The 16944-nt window shown below is 43.9% G+C and overlaps 1 non-coding gene across 1 annotated transcript; it reads right to left on the reverse strand.

Moving 5' to 3' along the window:
• Positions 1–1538: 1538 nt before the first annotated feature.
• On the reverse strand, positions 1539–1645 carry LOC145606421 (small nucleolar RNA R71). The gene has a single exon (XR_014105300.1). It is a non-coding gene; the product is annotated as a small nucleolar RNA R71 (small nucleolar RNA).
• Positions 1646–16944: the final 15299 nt, after the last annotated feature.

The raw sequence follows: 16944 nt of genomic DNA on the forward strand, positions 1-16944 counted from the left end.
TTTCTTCTTGCTTTGTTGGTAATTATTTGCTTAATTCTTGTATGCTTAGATTGTTAATTAGCTTAATTCTTATTTTAATTATGCTCATGAATTGTTTAAAATCCTTAATTGCTTTAATCTCCATGGATTGTGAGTAGTCTAATTTTCTAGGGTTTGGGTAAAACCCTCAATGTAGTCACTAATTACTTGTTGCATGTGCTAATTTGGTAATTGTTGGGTGTTAATTAGTCGAGCTTATGTGTTTTAATTGCTTGGTTCTTGTATATGGCCATTGCTAGAACTATTATCCAAGCTTTCTCAACGAAGGATCGAGAGATGAACTTGAGTTAGCTTCCTTATGCTTGATTGACTTGAAATGCCATGAGAATAGGAATTTCTAGTCAAGGGAATGTTTATGTCATCGTGATTATGCTTTAACACTTGCTTTATGCTTTGTAACCATGAGAGTAGGTTGTATTCATGATTCAAGTAATCCCTCTAGCTTGAGAGAGTAGATGGGTTCTTTAGATGATTTCCCCTATTTTATCCCATATTTTACCTTGTTTGTGCTCGTTAATTGTGATTTGCGATGAAGTTCAGTGGTATAACCCGAGCCCTAGAATCCTCTAAATATTGTTAATCTCCCCCTAGCTTTAGTTGACTTGAACTAGTACTTGTTACATAAAACCAAACCAATTTCGACTTCATTTAGCTTATTTATGCGGTTGTATTTCGGTGGTTGATTCAACGCCTCTCTTGGGTTCGACCCTTTCTTACCCTTGCTATTAGCTAGTGAGACCAAGATAAGACTTTATCTTTGGTAGGCTCGACGACGGCCTATCAAATTTTGGCACTGTTGCCGAGGAGGCAAAGTCACATTGAATGTATTATTGTTGAATGAGTCTAAGTGTGTGTATTTGTATCATAATTTTTCTTATTTATTTTTGTATTTTTGTGCTTCCAACTTGTGATAGTAATTGCTAACGTTGTTTTTAGCTTTGTTTGACTTTGCATGACACGGAAGAGTAAGCAATCACCGCTTATTCCCGTTGATCCGGAGCTAAATAGGGTTTTGAGAAACATCAGGAGACTTTTGCAGGGCACACTTGAGTTTCCATTGTGTATTCGGATTCGGATCCAGAAGAAATCTTTTCAACCAACAAAGAAGAGAACATAAGTGATAACAATCCTGCTCCACCATTGCTACGAGATTATGACCACCCCAATGCCTTCACACTTCGGAGTGCATACGTCTCCCCACCACTAATGCAAACAATTTTGAGCTATCGCCTCAACTCATCTGTATGATACAAGGTGATCAATTTGGTGGTAGTTTTCATGAGTGTCCTTTTGCTCATTTGGACAACTTTCACGAATTGTGCACCACCATCAAGCAAAACAACATTACGGAAGAGTACATCCGTATGCATATGTTTCAATTCTCCCTCCGTGACAAGGTAAAGCATTGGTTGAGAACGGTAGAAGAGGGATCATTGACCACATGGGATGAAGTCACTAGAGCTTTCCTTGGAAAGTATTGTCCACCCGAAAAGACCGCCGAACTAAGGAGGAAAATCACCAATTTTAACCAAGAGATTGATGAGACTTTAAGTGAAGCTTGGGAGCGTTTCAAGGACTACACTAGAAAATGCCCACACCATGGTTTCACATCATGGATCATTGTTCAAAGCTTTTATGATGGTCTTAATCCTACTTAAGGGCCAACCTTGATAACGGGGCCAATGGTAGCCTTAAACAGCTATCGGTGGATGAAGCATACAAAATGATTGAAGAAGTGGCAAAGCACTACGCATACGGAGGTGATAGAAGGTAACCTCAAGCAAAGAAGGCCGGAATCCACGATCTTAGTGCAATAGAACTTATTGCATCAGAGTTTGACATGCTAGCTCATAAGCTAGATCAAGCCACCCTTGGATCTCCAAGCTCTTCCTCATAACAAGTCATGTCTTGTGAAACTTGTGGAGGAAATGATTATATGTCCTCTTATTGCAACTCAACCAACCAAGAGCAAGCGGCGACAATTGGGCAAAGAAATGAGCCATACCCCAATCCTATAATCAAAGTTGGAAACCCCAACAAAGTACGGGATGGAAGTAACAGAACCAAGGCCCCCCACAAAATAGCTACAATCAAAGCCAAAACCAATCCCAAAACCACTACAACCAACCTCACTCTCAAAACTGACAAGCTCCATATCGCCATCCCAACCAAGACCAACAAAGGAAACAATATAACCAACCCGCTCCTCCACCTCCTCAAAAGTGTAGCCTTGAAGCCGCGCTTGAAACCTTCATTGCACAACAAGGAAGAAGAAATGCGGATATGCAAGCGAACATCCAACAACTTCAAGCACACAACAAGATAATTGAGAACCAATTGGCACAAATAGAACAACAATTTGGGAGTTCATCCCCAAATCCTAGAGGTCACTTCCCAAGCTCAACGGTGGTGAACCCAAAGGAGCAAGCTAAGGCTGAGATCGGGGAGAGGTTATGAAGGGCCGGTCATGAGTGAGGAGGAGCCTCAAAAGGGAGATGAGGGAGTTGTGGTGAGAAATGAGGATGATTTTGAAAATGAAATTATTGATGTTGAGAAAGAGAAGCAACAAAAGAGTGACGAGCGAGTCACAAAAGAAAATGAGGGAGATGAGGAGAGAGTAGAAAAGCCCCCTATGAGAGTATACAAGCCTCCCATTCCATTCCCTCATAGGATTGTAGAAAAGAAATTGAATGAGAATTTTTCAAATTTTCTTGAAGTCATGAGAGGACTTCAAGTGAACATCCCCTTTTTTCATGCCATGTCACAAATGCCTACGTATGCGAAATTTTTGAAGGATCTTCTATCCAACAAGAGTAGGCTTGAATAGAGTGCAACCACCTCCCTTCCTAAGGAGGTGAGTGCAATCATTCAAAACAAGCTTCCTCAAAAGCTTGGTGGCCCCGATAGCCATGTGATTTTGTGGTAATGGAAATGGAAGAAGATACTACGGTGCCCCTAATCTTGGGAAGACCGTTTTTAATACCGCGAGAGTGGTGATTGATATGAAGCAAGGAAGATTGACCTTGAATGTGGGAGATGAGAAAATATCATGAAGGAAGTTGTGAAAAAAAGAAGTTTTAAAACTTCTTGAAGCAGGCATAATCTACCCTATCTCCAATAGTAAGTGGGTAAGCCCGGTTCAAGTTGTGCCTAAAAAGGGAGGCATGACGGTTTTGGGTGTTTTTAGTCCCTTGGGAGAGTTACAGCTCGAAGATTGGTCCGGTGCGGCCTGTACCTGCAAAACAATGGAAAATCCTGTTCGTTGGAGTTCCGCCTTCGACGATCAAGTTAGAACGTGTAGGAGTGAGTAAAAAGTACGGAAAAAGATAAAGACGAGATCTTTACAGATTCCGAGATCAGGTGTTTTCTCTGATGCGAGAGAAATGCAGGTGAGGTCATAAAAGATTGAATAATCTGTCCCCATAATGGGGAATCCCTCCCTATTTATAGGGTCATGGGAAAATGTGCCCTTATTCTAGGTTAGGTGCCCTAGATTTGGTGGGCTATAACGATTTCATGGGGAATTGGGCCTGAAGGTCGCCATTCCATCTCTAGACAGTGGGGTCCACGTGTCATCATGTCATTGGTCTAGTATGGACCAATGTTGGGTGGACAAGTGTCCAAATCTCAGGCCGCCACATGGCAGGGTAATTTTACCTAAAACATTTGCCCTGTCACAGAGGTGACGTGGCGCGCCACGTGGCATCTGTGACACATGTCACTTTCTCATTTGGTGAAGCATAAAAGTTTTATTGTTCACCCTCTGGGGTATTACCGAGGTGCCCTAGAATTACTCCTCTATAGAAGCCAAATTCACCCTCATTTCACGCACTTTTGCGAAAAGTTTGAGAGAATTTTTAGAGGGAATTTTCACGATAAAATTGTGTACTCTGCCGCTTGCTACTGTCCGTCTGCACCAACCGGCTCATTCAAGTCAACCGTACCTTTCTCAAGTTAACCGTCTGACTCTCTTCTGTTTACAGTTTAAAATTTCCGCTTGTGTTTGTTTTTCCCTTGCTTTCATAAAATGGTTTCACAAACATATACGATACGGCCTAGGATAGCTGTCAGCCGGTCACCTGGGACGGCTGAATCTAGGACTAGGGGTGCCGTTTGCCCCACTCTTCATCCGTCCCCCAATCCGACCGTCTCTGTGTCTTTGCAGGACACCATGGTTAGAACTAAAAGAACCGCCAGATCTGAAGAGGGGGATGACTCCATTAGGGTGCCCCGGAGCGAGGTGTACAATGACAAACCAGGCACCATTAGCACTCCGGATGACTCAATCCTGGGCATGCCGGTTGTTCATGGTCAGAAGGAACATGAGTCTGACCAGGGGTCTTCCTCCTCTTTCTCCCTTTCTACCTCTAACTCAGGCGACTCCGAAACTGAACATGAGCTGTCTGAAAAGCCTAATGAGGAGCCCGCTTTACCTGCAAGGGGTCAAGGTGAGGCGTCCTCTTCTCTTCAGGACGAGTACACCCCCTATTTCACACACATTTCCCTCTCCAGCCAAAAATTAATTCAGAAGGGGCCGAGTGACTTTAGGGATACATACGTAATGGGGGCCGGATATGAAGACAAAGTGCCAGCTGTGACGGATGCTGTTGTCTGGCCCCTTAACCAAAGCTATAAGGACACTGCATTCGGCTGCTATGCCGCAGTGATACAGGCGGGCCTGAGGTTTCCCTAGGATCCGGCCATAGAGGCGATCCTAGATGGGTACCGCCTGGGGGTGTGGTAACTCACCCCAAATTCGTGGATGAACATCCTGGGGTATGTAGCCGCCTGCAGGATGTAGAATGTTGAACCTGGCTTTGAGGCGTTTTCCTCTATGAACTACCCGAGCAAAGCCCCTTAGTCAGCTGGCCCCGGCTGATACACCCTTACTAGCAATAAGGGTTACATGATGACACTTGGGAAGGAGTCCAAGTGGAAGGATTGGAGGAACAAATTCTACATAATCACCTCCCCAGACACCAGCCGGAACTAGAAAGGAAGAGGTGGGTAGACGGATGGGGTTATATCATGCATGCTTTACTTATAGCAAAAATTTTGATTGTTGTTTTTTAACCACCCATCCGGCCTTTTTGCAGAAGAAGCAATGCCTCTGCCTACCGCCACATGATTAACAAGAAAAATTAGATCCTTAAGAGGGAGCAGCTTGAGCATGTAAGTCTTTTTCATCCGGCCTTTTTTTCATTAACTTAGCCACAAGTTACCAATTTGTGAGTTTTTGTACAGGAGGGCTCAGTAAAGCCTCCGGTCATCCTTGGGATGAACCTCAAGCCCCCTAAGCGGACTGCGGAGGAGGTGGGGCCAACTCCTTCCAAGCGCTCCCGGAATACTGTGGCTCACAAGCCCTCCGCCAGCAACTCTGAGTCTTACCCCTCCACCGGCGGTAAATTGCGGCTGCTCTCTCTGCTCTAAAGCAGGCGTCCAAATCCAAAGATTCCAAGGATTCGCCGTCTGCTGGAGCAGGCTCCCCTGACAAGCGCCGCGGCAAGCAGGTCCAAGACCTAGTTGTCATCTCAGGTACTTGAGTTTTCACTTCTTTTTTTTCTTTAGCTAAGTATAGCTTATCATGCGGTCTTTTTGCTTATGCCGCATGTATGTCTAGTAACACCCAAGTTTATTTTATCTTTTGCCGGATGTATACATACAATCACCTAGTCTTGTTTTCTCTTTTCACACCGGATGTGTATGCTCTAACACCCAACTCGATCCTTGTTACGCAGAAGCCCCCTCCCAAGCTCCAGACCTTAGAGAAATTGCTAAGGAAATGCTCCGAAAGGGGGTCACTGCTGAGCTGCGAGACTCCATCCGAGGAGTTGGTAGCATGAACCTGGATGCTATCCTTGCTCTTCTCGCTGAGGTGAGCACTTAAAATATTTTAACTTACAATCTCATTCTGACCGCTTATTTTGCTAACGGCCCTTCTCACTTGTCCGGATGCAGGCTATGCTGCGAGTGAATGGGCTTAAAAAGCCATTCAACGAGAAGACCAAGGGGTGAAAGTTTGGTTTTCGGTCTGGTTTTTTGGCCAAACCAAAACCGACCACTTAATTTCAGTTTTGAGATTTTGCAAACCGCACCGCTTTAACTTTGAAACCGTACCAAACCAAACCACTTAAATTTCTGTTTTTTGAAAAAAAAACCAAACTGCACCGAATTTCTTATCAAGCATCATAAACATCAATTTTACAAAAAAAAAAAAAAAAAAAAACACACACACACACACACACACAAAACCAAACCACAACAATCAGACCGAACTAAACAAAACCAAACCAAACCAATCCAAATCCACCACAGATTCTCAAAACCCACAACGAATTGACAACCCATCCCCACTAATAACCCTACCCACAACCAAAACCAACCCAACTAAACCCCACACCAAAACCACACCAAAACAAGCACAAAAATTAGCAAAAATCATACTATATCATATTAATGGATAAAAATTCAAAAATAAAAAAGAAAGAAAATTAAAAACAAGAAAATATACCTTTTAAACCAAAAATGGCCTTGAATTTCATCTCGAATTTGGTCTAAAACGACCAAATTCGACCATAAAAACTCTAGATTTAGAGTTTGTCATGGTCGAATTTGACCATTAAAACCTTTGTTTTGGCCAAATTTCGCGAATTTTGTTACTAAAACCTTTGTATTAACCAAGAAAATCCTTGCTTTGATGAAATCCTTTGTTTTGGCAAAAGAAAAGAGGAAAAGAAGAGTAGAGGCAAGGAGAAAGACAAGAAAGAGGAAAAGAAAAGAGGAGATCGAAGAAGAGACAGATAGAGGAGATTGAAGAGGAGTGAGAAAGAGGAAAGAAAAGAAGAGGAAAGAAAAGAGAAAGGGCGGAAAGAGGCTTAATAAAAATTAGGGTTTTTTTTTCTTTATATGCTATGTACTATTTGGAGTTGGACTAGGTTTAGAGTTAGGCTAAAAACCATATTTATTTTTCGGTCTAGTTTTTGGTTTTGTTCGGTTTTAAACCGAATTTGTTTCACCCTTACTCAAGGCTCCGTTTCCCAAAAACAGGAACCAGAAAACCCATTCGGCACGTACAGCCGGATGGCAGTAAGAAAACATTCTCTGATGCTCGAAATTACCTCGAGCTGAAAAGAACCCAGCTATCAGAGTCGGGCTCTACGTCGACCTACCATGATAGCTTCCAGAATACCTCTATAAGGTATTCCCAATCAGTACTTGAGACTCCAGCAAGCACCCCTCGGGTGCAGCCTGGCCCTCATGTGACACAGTCGGCCCAGTACATGGCTCCGCCATTTTACCAGCCGCCTGCTTAACCATATATTCAGCCTGCCTTCTTTGGAGGACATGCGACATGTGGCTATCAGCCCATGGACTGGCAGCTTAGGCTGCAGCACCTGGAAAATCAACCCTCTGCATTCTCCAGGGAAATAACCCAAGACGAACAGCCGCCTAAGGTTAAAAATGTGTTGGTTGGAACCTATGACGGGACCTCCAACCCTGAAGACCACCTTTTAGCATACACCCACCTCATGTATTTACAGGGGCTAGATGATGCATGTCGTTGCTTTCCAGCCACCTTAGGGCATAGCCTAACAGTGGTTTGGCAACCTGCCGGCTGGTTGTATCAATAGCTTCAAGACTCTTGCGTTCTTGTTTGATTCTAACTTCTCTATGAACATCCCTGCCAAAAAGACAAGCCTTGAAATAGGCAATTTACAGCAGGGAGACAGAGAAGGGTTACGATCCTATGTCAGGCGGCTTAATCTGGTGAGAATCCAGATCCATGGGATGTCTGACGAGGTCGCCTACACAAACTTCTTCAAGGGTATGAAGGACGGGTCTACTTTCAAGTATGAACACGTCCGTAAGCAAATCTTCACTCTGCAAGGAGCATTGCGAGAAGCAGAAGCCTGTATACAGGCGACCGAACTCTTCTCCTCCAGCAAGCTGTCGGACTCAAAGAAGTCTGGCCGATAGAAGGAGAGTCGGCCTACTCAACCAGCTCCTAAGCCTGAAGACAGAAAACAGAAAAAAAAACAGATCTAGACCGTTGATAACTCCGATTAGCCGGCCTAGAAAAAGAAAAAAGAGTGGAAATCGTACGTTCCAAGGTACGAATTCCACAAGGACTGTTGCTCCATCCTCTTGGAACTCTTGAGAGACCGACTCCTATGAAAGGTTCCGCTGAAAATCGGAACAAAAACAAACACTGCCACTTCCATGAGGATGTCGACAATGACACAAACGATTGCTTCAGTCTCAAGTGGGAGCTTGACCGTCTGGCTGACAAAGGACAGCTGAAGTCCTATGTGAAGTGCAAAGTGACTTCCAAGGCAAATCCGAGGCAGTCCAAGAAGAAGACTCCCCAGCCTACTGTTAGTACCGAAACAGATGAAGATCCGGTATATACAATAGCAGGCGGATTTGCCGGGGGTGGCCCGACCATTCGGGGCACCAAGGACCATTTGAACAAGATGGTCAATTCTGTTGAAGAGGGAGAGGCGGCAAGCACATCCACCTTCCCTAAAGTCATCATCACCGAAAAGGACAGAGGCAAAGTTCGTCGGCCGCATGATGACCCTGTGGTCATCGAATGCAAAGTGGCAAACCAGCTGGTTGGTCGAATATTGATTGACACGGGTAGCTCCTCTGACCTCATCAGCCTCAAATGTTTATCCAACCTCAAGTACAACCCGGATAGCATGATGGAGGTCTCCCACACCCTTGTTGGTTTTGGGGGAGGACTTGTGCACCCAGTCAGACGGATTGACTTGCCCATTCGTCTGGGAAAGAAGGGAAACGATCGACACATGACCATCCGTTTCCTCGTGGTTGAAGAGCTCAGTGCTTACAAGAGTGCAAGGTCGTCATCATCCCTGCCGTCATGCTAGTCAAGTATGAGAAGGATGATGAAACAGTCGTTTCCCTAAATAGGGACCAAAAGACGGCTCGGGATTGTTATCTCTCGAACGTCAAGCCCGCGGCCGCAGCAGCCATCCGGGGCAAACAACCAATCGAACTTGATGATATCAAGGAAGAACCTTCAGCCCCACCAGCCGGTAAGATAAGAAAGATTGATGAGCTGGTGGTGGTAAAAAAAGAAAAGCAATAGCAATCACTGACCAGGGAACGATCAGACGACCTCAGTCCCCAGCCTACTGGTGAACACATTGACATCCCTCTGGACGACAGTCGGCCAGAGCGGACATTTAAGGTGGGGACGGTTGCATTTGCTAAGCTGGGTGAGAGCCTCCACCAGCTGCTGAAAGAATTCAAAGACATCTTTGCCTTTGAAGTGAAAAAGATGCCAAGCATCAGCCCGGATCTCGCTGTCCACAAACTCGCCGTGGATCTAAAAAAGAAGCCTATTCGGCAAAAGAAAAGAAACCAAGGCGAGGAGAGAAGTCAGGCGGCAGCGGCTGAGGTTAAAAAGCTGTTGGACGCCAAGTTCATTCGGCCATGCAATTTCCCTATGTGGGTGGCTAACGTTGTGTTAGTTAAAAAGCCGAATGGAACTCGGCGCATGTGTGTTGACTACACTGATTTGAACAGAGCATGTCCGAAGGATAGTTATCCGCTCCCAAAAATCGACAGTTTGGTCGACTTAACAGCCGGACATGCCCTGATGAGTTTTATGGACGCCTATTCAGGTTTACACCAGATCCCCCTGTGGAAAAAAGATCAAGAAAAGACAGCATTCGTCACTGATTAGGGGTTGTTCTGTTATACGGTGATGCCATTTGGTTTGAAAAATGCACGTGCTACTTTCCAGCGAATGATTAATACGCTCATCATTAATCAAATCGGGAGGAATGTGAACTCGTACATTGATGACATGATAGTCTAATCCAAACAACATGCAAATCACCTTACTGATCTCTGAGAAACATTCGCCACACTCAGGCGGCACAAGGTCATGCTGAATCCAAAAATGTGTGTCTTTGGGGAATAAAGGCCAACCTTGAAAAAATACAGGCGGTAATCGACATGCAGTCGCCCCGTACGGTGAAGGATGTGCAAAAGCTAACAGGTTGCCTGGTGATTTTGGGGAAATTCCTCAGCCGGTTAGGTGACAAGTGCTTCTACTTCTTCCAGGCAATCTGGAAGAACACCAACTTTGAATGGGCGGATGACATAGAGGCAGCCTTTCAAAAGTTAAAAACTCATCTGCACTCTTTGCCGGGGCTTGTCAGCCCTTTCCCCAAAGGGAAGCTCTTCATGTATCTGGCCATCTCCGATCATGCCCTCAGTGCCGTTCTCTTAGTTGAAAGAGACGGCATCCAGCTCCCGGTCTATTTCATTAGCCATGTTCTTAGGAACGCTGAGCTTCGGTACCCAATGGTTGAAAATTTTGGTCTCGCCCTTTACATGGCCATAAAGAAGTTGAAACCTTACTTCTTGGCGCATCCGGTAGTAGTCTATACTGACCAACCGATCAAGCGGCCACTTACAACCTTGGAGTCTTCTGGACGAATGCTCAAATGGGCAATTGAAATGCAAGGATTGGAAATCACTTACGAACCAAGGAAGGCAATAAAGGAGCAAGCATTCGCCGACTTTATTGTTGATATGACAAGGCCGGTTGCTCCGGACAACAATAGTCAGGTTTGGAAAGTGTATGTGGACAAGAGCTCCACTACGAACGACAGTGGTGCAGGAATTATCTGTCAATCCCCTAAGGGTGATCAGTACGAGTATGCACTACGTTTCAAGTTCCAGGTCTCTAACAATGAGGCCGAATATGAAGCCCTGCTAGCCGGCATCCGGTATTGCAAGGCGGCAGGGGCAAAGAAAATTGACGCCAACTCTGATTCACAGCTGGTCGTACTCCAAGTCAATGGAACGTACGAGGCAACTCACCTGGCCATGATAAATTATTTGAAGGCGGTCAAAAATGAAGTTGGGACACTTGAGGAATTTCATCTAAGTCTAGTGCCCAGGTCTTCAAACAATCAGGCGAATTCTCTTTCCAAACTAGCATCATCCGCCTCCTGTGAAACGCCTCGGTCAGTTTTCTAGGAAGTCATGGAAAAGAGAAGTATATTTGATGAAGACCCCATTGGAATTCTCGACCTAAGCTCAACTGGATGGATAGCATCCGGGCTTATCTTGTAGACGGCACACTCCCTACTTCACCCTAGGAGGCGACTGTTCTGAAAAAACGAGCGGCTATCTTCGAGCTGAGACAAGGAGAACTCTTCAAAACTGGTTTTTTGAAACCTCTATTGAAATGTGTTACCCCTGAGAAGGGTAAAGAAGTCCTCGAAAAGTTGCATGCAGGTTACTGCGCCTCCCATATAGGCTGCAGATGACGTGGGGAAAACTAGGTCGTTGGGCTAATTCTCCCTAAGCCAAACAAAATTTATAAACACTCAACAAACCTAAATACAAGTATAGAGGTAAGTCAAGGGTCGAACCCAAAGGAACGGTAATGCCTAAGTGCTTCCAATTATATGCCTAAGCTAGGTCGAAGACAAGAGATAAAAGATGACTCTAACAACTACTAAAACGAGGAAACCAAGCAAATAAAAGAGGTAGGGATTAGGATCCGCAAATAATAGCAATGAACATAGCAAATTGGAATGGAAAGTCGACTAAGTCAAGCAATGTGAGGGAAAATCAATCATGCAACCAAAAGAGCATGTCGAGCTATTCTCCTAGAGGTCTAACTAGCGTCAACTACGATAAACTCTAACTAGGAAACATCACAAGACACCTCAATCGTGTAAATGCAAGCCACAAATCAATGGTCCGTATCAATGTGAACTTACAATGCAATCTAGTGCAATAATCAAAGTTAGCTACTCTCTAATTAATTACACACATGCACATGATCAATCAACCAAGTTTAATCACATCATCAACTCCATCAATTATCCCCAATTTACATCAATTCATTACATCATAAGCTTCACCAAATCCCTAACCAAACAACTACTAAAACATTATCATCAATTCTACCAATACAAACATGAATAACCAAAATCAATCATCAATTCATCAAAATCCAATCAAAATCAACAATCCAAACAATGAATATTAAACAAAGCAATAAATGGGATAGAGTTTAGAAATGCTCATTGATAATAGAGTAGATCTCCAATACAATTGTCACCATTGGATCTTCAATCTCTCAATCACCATTGAAATTCCTCACTTTCTCTCTCTAAAATCTACTCCTAAAATTAACCCTAAACTAGAGAGAGAAGCTCTCAACTAAGCTAGGAAAAATGATCTAAAATCTAAGCTTACTTCTTGTTTCTCTCTCTACCCAAAAATGGGTATTTATAAATACAAGGATAAAAGAAAATAAAAGAGAAAAGAAAATAAAATAAAAGGAAAAGAAAAGGAAAGAAAAGAAAATAAAGTAAAAATAATAAAAGAAATATAAAGGAAAAAGAAAACTAAAATTAAAAAGAAAAAGAACACCAAAAGAAATCAGCAACTTCGTGTTGCTTCATCAAATGGGAATTAATCGCATGATTCTCACGGCTAAGCACGCAGCTCATCATCATTCATCATCATCAAATCACACACCATCACAGCCGTTCATCATCTCCGATCAACGATCCAAGTAATACCCAGCTGGGTGCGGCCGCACTCGTTGATTGTGCGCCCACACCTGCTTAGGTACGAGTGAAGGAGGAGCTGCGGCGGCCGGAGATTACTTGCTGGTGTTGCGATAGGAGGTAGCGGAGGATAGAAGGTGTTTTCGCGGCTGTGATTAATTGCTAAAGAAAGGGTGCGGATGGTGGCTGCTGCTTGGTGTTTGAATTGGGGAAATAAGGGGGGAGCAACGGCTGGAGCAGGGACGAATGGAGGTGGTGATTGCGGGATGATTTATGGAGGATTAGGTGGCTAGGAAAACAGGGGAAGGTGCGTGGTGAGTGGTGGTCGGAGTGAAGCAGGGCTGCGCTGCTTGTGGTTGTTAATTGCGGTTGTGTGTTGGTGTTTGCGGGAATTATTGCAGTTGGAGTTGCTTCAAGGGAGTTGCGTGAGGTAATGGTGTGCGGGAATAGTGCGGGAACAGGGGAGATGGAGTGAGGGAGAGCTGTATTTCCTGCCTACTGTCAACACCATCACCATCATCACCATGATGGTGACGAAGACCCATGTATGCAGTAGCTAGCACTAATTTGGACTTGGAACAAACACCTACAAAACACACATAAAACCGAGAAATAAAATAAAGTAAAATAAAACTAAACCGACAAATAAAAGTAAAAGAAATAAAATGAAAATGAAAATAATAAAGGAAAGAAAAATGAAAATAAAATAAAGTAAAGAAAATGAAATGAAAATAAAATCAAATAAACTAAAATAAAATAAAACTAAATCTATAAAATCTAAAATAAAGAGAAAACAACTAAAATAACGAAAATAAAAGAAATAAAGGAGAAAATACTAGAAAACCATAGAAAGGTAGAAAAGAGAGAGAAAGCATAAAACCGAGCATTTATTGAGCAAGAAAGAAATGAAAAGAGGATAAAAAGGACCTAAATGCTCATCAAATGTGTGCCATTTATGACACACATCAGCAGATCCCTTGCTGCCAAGGCTAGGCGGCTCTATTTCTGACCAACTCTGGAGTCAAATGCCATGGAGATGGTAAGAAGATGTGACAAGTGCCAAAATTTGGCAAGCTCATCCATCGGCCGGCTACAGACCTGCGGCCATCCACAGCCCGATACCCTTTGCTAAATGGGGCATGGATATACTTGGGCCTTACACAGCTGCTCCAGACGGCTAGCGCTACATATTGGTGGCTGTGGATTAATTTACCAGGTGGGTAAAGACGGAGGCGGTCAAAAACATCACGACAAAAGATGTCATCTCCTTCATATGGAGAAATATTATCACTCGTTATGGGGTGCCCATGTCTATGGTTTTTGACAATGGTCCTCAATTTGAGACGCCTCAACTCAAGACTTGGTTGGGAGACCAGGGGGTCTCAAGTTTCTTTGCATCGGTCGGCCGACCTCAAGCAAACGGCCAGGTCGAAGCCTTCAACAAGTTAATCTCAGACGGGATTAAAAAGAAAATAGAACGGGCTGGCGGCCTTTGGGCGGATGAATTACCACACGTCCTATGGGCCATCAGAGCGAATGCTAAAGGGGCAACTGGAGAAACCCCATTCCTCATGGTGTATGGTGCAAAATCTGTTCTGCCCATTGAACACTATGAGCCGACTCTTCGAATCATGTTGTATGACGAAGATGCCAACTAGGAAGCCATGCGGCTAGCATTGGACTCACTCCCAGAATTCAGGGGCAATGCCACCTTGCATCATGAGATCTATCGCATGAGAATGAGTCGGGCCTACAACAAAAGAGTACACAAGCGTCCTCTCAAAATAGGAGACTGTGTTACGAAAGATGGAGGCAGTCGGTAGGGCGAATGAACAGGGAAAGCTAACCCCAAATTGGGAAGGCCCCTGCTGAATTTATGAGGAAGTAAGAAACGGACCTACCGCCTGGAAGAACTAGACGGCAGGACGCTGCCTAGAACATGGAATGTAGAAAACTTAAAAAACTTCTAAGACTTTCTGTAAATATCTCAAATTTTGTTAATGAGAATATGCCTCACTTTCATACTTGTCTTTTTTATGTACTTTGTAAAAACTCTGCCTGTCCAATAGACAGGCGTATTAAAGTAACGTCGCCTGCACACCCAGACGGCCTTGCTATTTAATGAGGTCTGACCCAACAGCAGATGCCCCCTTTCCAATCTGAAGGAGCCGACTGCATCAAAACAGTCGATCCACGGGTATAGCTCCAAGTTAAGTCCAACACTTAATGGCTATTCACCATTCCTAAAAGAGGCCTATGGCCGGATAATATTTTCAATGAGGCCAATGGCCAGATATTAATTAATCAAATAGAGGCCGACTGCCACAGTCTGCTCCAACATGAGTATGACCTTCTGCTCCAACATGAGTCAGAGAACCGGCGACGTCCATTCCGGCGAATTCATTGAGGAGAAGCATCTCCCATTTGGGTGGCACATAGCTCTACTAATACATCAAGCGGCCCTACCGAATACTAAGGCAGCATTCCCAGATGTTTGACTTAATCTAACTAAAATCTAAAAGTCCTAGAGTTTTCCAAGTATCCTAGTACAATCGGAAAATGGTCACTATTTCATGATTAGAGGCTATCAAGGGATAAGGGCGAATGCGCCTGTTTTTGCTCTAGGACAAAACAGGCGGAAAAATCTTTTTTAATCTAAAAGCTAAGTAAAAAAACTTAGCATTCTATCTACATGAGGCTTATGGCCGGATGCGCCTGTTATTTGCTTTTGGGGCAAAACAGGCGGAATACCTTTCTTTAACAAATAAGCTAAGTAAAAAATTTAGCATCTTATTTGAACGAGGCCTATGACCGGATGTGCCTGTTCCTTACTCTGGGGCAAAATAGGCGGAGTAATTCTCTTTAAAAAAAATAAGCCAAGTTAAAAACTTGGCATCTTATTTGTGTTTAACGAGGCCAATGGCCAGATGAAATCAAAAAATCGACTGCTCTGCATGGCCGTCTGTCGATTCGTTTGGGGCAATCACCATAGTCACTGATTGACCTAGAAACCATGCATACTATTCTAAGTATCAATAATTTCTAAGTCAATCAATTCAATCAACTGAAACCAATCGACATCCGTCTAGGGGTAAGATTATTCGCATGATATACAGGTTATAATTACTTATCCATAAACATGCAAAAAATAATTTGAAAACAAAGAAAATATGAATAACTTCGGCCAAATAACCGAATGCTTTAAATTAAAAACCAATCGCCATTAGACGATTGGGTGGGAATGTTGACTGGCAAAGCAAGGAAATTGTTAAGTTACCCGACTCCTTGGTCGGTAAAAACAAAGACACTCGAAACACAGGCCGAAAAACGAGATACATGGCCACTCGGCCGCAGAAAAGAGTAAAGCTTAAAAGATCAAGGGAGGTTCTAAGCATCGCAGCCGGCTTATTGTCCTTCGGCTGCTCGTCATCTTTTTTTTCATCCTCCCTAGATCCTCTTCCTCCCCACTAGAGGACGACTCACCTGATGAGTCGGAACCTTCGTCAGCACCATCAGTCGCTGCATTCTCATCAGTTGCTGCATTCTCATCTTCTAAAATGAGACGAGCGTTGAACTCATTATTTGCTGCGTCAAACTTGGATTTCCAAATTTGATAATCGGAGTCCGGCTGCACCGCTGGCCAGGCCGCACACATGATTACCTCATTGTCATCCATCATTTGTTTGATAAGATAAGGGCCTCTTTCTCCTCATCAGCTCTGGCCTCAAACTTGGCCTTGAGTTGCTGCTCCTGATTGGCCGGCGCCTCTCCAGGCGGTCAACCCTCCCCTTGGCGCTCTAACCTCCTTCTTGGCCTCTTGCAGAGGCTCAAGCTTTTCCTTAAGGCCTTTAATTTCAACCTTAAGTTCAGTTATTTTGGAGCGGGGTGAGTCTAGGTCCTTCTTCACCTGCAGGTTGGCATTCGCCTAGGAATACATTATATTAAGGGTCAGAAGCACAGTATGAGCAATTTCAAACTGAGCAGCCGTTACCTCTTTAGACTTTTCCTGGAGAGGCTTTCTTAGCCTATGCACGCGCAGCATGGCCTGCATTTGGGTAAAGGGACGATTGGTTAGAAACCCGGCGCATGTGTACTTGAACAAAAATAACTCAACAATAAGTCTTTACCTCGTAGAGGTTCCCCGAGATGGCATCCAAATTAAGGGTGTCGACTCCTCTCACGGACGCCTTGTACTCTAGGTCAATATGCCTCAGCATTTCCTTGGCCATCTAAATGACAGTCGGCCTTTGTACAGGAACTGCAAAATGACATGAGTTAAAAAGGACATTCAAAAGAACTATCAATGTGATAGCATCAAAGGGAGAAGTGGTTTATA

Source organism: Chenopodium album, chromosome 22 (genome assembly GCF_948465745.1).
Source record: "Chenopodium album chromosome 22, dcCheAlbu1.1, whole genome shotgun sequence".
Taxonomy (NCBI): domain Eukaryota; kingdom Viridiplantae; phylum Streptophyta; class Magnoliopsida; order Caryophyllales; family Amaranthaceae; genus Chenopodium; species Chenopodium album.